Below are 3,583 nucleotides of genomic sequence, written 5' to 3'. Positions count from 1 at the left end.
TTTGAAAGACGGACTCTGGTACGTGGGTAGCAGACTAATCATTCCACACACAGGATCCCTCCACAAAACATTATTCCAGCTGGCGCATGACACTCTCAGCCACTTCAGTTTTGACAAGGCCTACAGATCACTAAGGACATCCTATTACTGGCCAAACATGTGTCAGGACCTCAAAAATGGTTATGTCACCTCATGTCTGGAATGTCAACACAATAAATCTACCACTACCAAACCCATCGGACCCCTCCATCTGTTACCAATCCCTGATCAGAGGGGTGACTCCATCACTATCAACTTCATTGGCCCCCTACCCGAGGATGAGGGCAACAACTGTATCATTACCTTTACAGATTGGTTGGGCAGTGACATCCAACTCACTGCAATGTGCACAGACATCATGGCGGAACAACTGGCTTATCTCTTTTTTGATAAGTGGTACTGCTAGTGCTTGAAGGTCCGGTTAATTAACCAGAAAATAACCGAGACCAGACTGGACCTAACCGCAAAAAGACCAGACTGCAGTTAGTGGTTAGTCAATTTTGGAAATGAAATAACCGGTTATTTTGCAGTTAACTAACCATTAAAAAACCAGTTATGACCGGTTAAAACCGACCCTATTATATCCCTTCAAAACACATCTAAAAGCATGAGAAACAATAAAACTCTGACAGAGTTATGGTCAAATTGCTAAAATATTGGCCAAAAGAGTATGCTTTCAAGAATATTATCATAGAATTGTCAATTCTTCACTGAATTTAGCGTTCTTGGGCTTATTTTAAAGCTACGATACATGGCAATAATGTTTACTGCAAGAAATATGAGAAATATATGCTGTTTTAATCGATTTTCTATTTTTTCGGTCCTAACTGGTTAGTAACTGTGACTAACTGGTTTTGGTCAGTTATCTTCGGTCCAGTGAGGTTATTTTGGGTCTGGGAACGAACCCTAACCGGTCTCGGTCTTGGTTAGAGCCCCTGGGCACCCAATAACCTAACCTAACCAGACTTTTAAACACTAGGTACTGCGAAAACGGATTGCTGTCTGACATTATTTCAGATAGGAATAAACTTTTTGTGTCAAAATTCTGGAAAGCACTTCATAAAATTACAGGTGTCAAGTTGAAGATGTCCACAGCTTATCATCCACAAACAGACAGCGCAAGTGAACACACAAATAAAACTGTCAATCAATGCCTGCGATACCATGTCGAACAGAATCAACTAGGCTGGGCGCTCACTTTACCACACATTTGTTTTCACATGATGAACACAATCAAGAAATCCACAGGATTTACACTGTTTCAACTATGGATGGGGTGCAACCCTTGCCTAATTCCACCACTACTCCCTCAGTCATGCGCATTTTCAGATGAAGAAATATCAGCATGGGACCTAATCCGTCAACTTGAATTGGACGTGGCCGAAGCACAGGACAACCTTTTACATGCAAAAATATCCCAATCCATTGAAGCGAATAAACATCACTCTTTAACTTTTCGAACGAATATAAAGCCAAAGGTGAGAAGTGCGTGGCAAAATTCATGCCCTGCTATGATGGATCGTACACCATCGTCAACACAGATGAACAACATTCAACAGTAATGGTTGAACTTCCTAACGCTCCCAACATTTTCCCTACCTTCCATACATCCGAAGTTCTCCCTTTCATTGAAAACAATGACTCTCTTTTCCCTTCACGAAAATTCAAAGAAGCACCACTGATTCTAACACCTGAAGGCAAACAAGAATTTTTCATTGACAAGATTCTACATCAAAGGCACCATGGACGAGGTCATCAATTCCTAGTACACTGGCGTGGTTATGGACAAGACCATGACCAATGGTTACCTGCTTCCGAACTTCAAGAGTGTGCAGCTCTCTATGACTGGTTGGCATCGAGGGGCGAAAGTTGAACTTAAGTAGCTTTTGATTTCTTTCTTGCCAGCTGGTAGCTTTCCCACTGGGTTTTTAACACACCCATGCTTGGATTTTACTTACATTTCTCTTTCTTTTCTTTTAAAGTGGGGGAGGGTGTAATCACAGATTACACTTGTTTGGCATCACCTTCTCTTGGTCACATCATGTATACGCTCTGCTCTCTTACCTACCACTGATACAGAGTGTAAGAATACACCCGTAAAAATGCGAATTTTAGCAATTTCTCCTATAAAAAACCCCCTATAGTAGAAATACAATCACGTTGATCATAAGGATCATTAGACACAACCCGGTCTAGTCAATTAAAGTCTACATCCGAGAAATGTGCATGCCTTAGGCAGTAGGAATCGCGGTTGGTTCGTGATTGAATCACTTCAACATACTCAAAGTCTAATAAAAGGCTACACTACCATGAAATAGTACACTACAGAGTGTCCTAGAGTAAAAACACCTCAGCACAGGGTGTTGGAGTTTACACCAAACCAGGGTCTCATTTTACTATGGATTAAAAGATATTAATTCGAAGAGAGCCACACGAGCATAGAAGCTCGACGCAAGAAGTCATTCGGTCACGTGCTATGAAGCATGATCCAAGAAGTCATGTGGTGAGACGCATCACATGCATCACATGCATCAACACATCACAAATCATGGCATCATTGATCCAAGTAAAACTCACCTTCGTGAAATATTCCAAAGACTACCAAGAGAGAAAAAAACTATGAACGATTTGCTGTGCGGTCTGAGACCCATGCACAGTATCTAATAATAGAGAGAAAATCACTAAGCAGACCATTTGCCTTGGGTGAACCAATCGTGAAAACCATTTACGGCGATTCCCGTGTACGCATCAATACTGATGCATCACGTCGCCACAATAGAGAAAACACTATGAAAACTTAAAAGTCAGCTCAGCTGTGCCACACACAACTGAGCCACTTCAAACCTTTACTAAAAATCAATATTAATTCATCCGACCTCTCGGACAATGCACAGACGTGTAAATATAAATAGAAAACATAGAATAGTATAAAAAGAGGACGCATGCAGGCTGAAACGTAAGGAATTATCCCCTGCGTTGACCAGCTGTCACACTCCCAGTAGCATCTGAGGTAGTGGATAAGTGTGTAATCAATTAAAGGACATTTTCTTCGCAGACATAAGTAATGTGTGCCCAGAACCAGTGCGTTAAGTGGGGATCACTAAGCTTTTGTAAGGTTGTCTCGTCAATTAGCAAGAGAGCTCTCTACTATTACTGAGGAATCCAAGTGAGCGTGCTTGAAGAGTCTTTAAGACTAGTTTGGATCGAATCAGAGGCATAATAAAAACTTGAGGGAGTTATAAAAGTCTACAAAGCACAATTTCCTTGTCATTTCTCCATATACAGTTAGAACGCAATCCCAGAACACCGAGGTAGTCCCAATAAAAGCTGTTTTCCCTTGAAGACTATTAAGTTTTGAATTCTATACTTGTGCTTGCATGTAAAAACAATACCATTTGTTCCAAAAGGTCTACTAGACTTAGACAAGTGATATAAAATATACAAAATCATTTCTCTGAACTTCTACTTAAGTTCTAACAAAACAAGTGTGGTAATTCTATTTACCATACAAACCCGAACACGAAGCGCCGAGCACATATCTGTG

The sequence above is a fragment of the Laccaria bicolor genome, genomic scaffold (assembly GCF_000143565.1).
Source record: "Laccaria bicolor S238N-H82 LACBIscaffold_152 genomic scaffold, whole genome shotgun sequence".
Classification (NCBI taxonomy): domain Eukaryota; kingdom Fungi; phylum Basidiomycota; class Agaricomycetes; order Agaricales; family Hydnangiaceae; genus Laccaria; species Laccaria bicolor.
The sequence above is the reverse complement of the archived record's forward strand: the minus strand, read 5'-3'. Positions refer to the sequence as shown.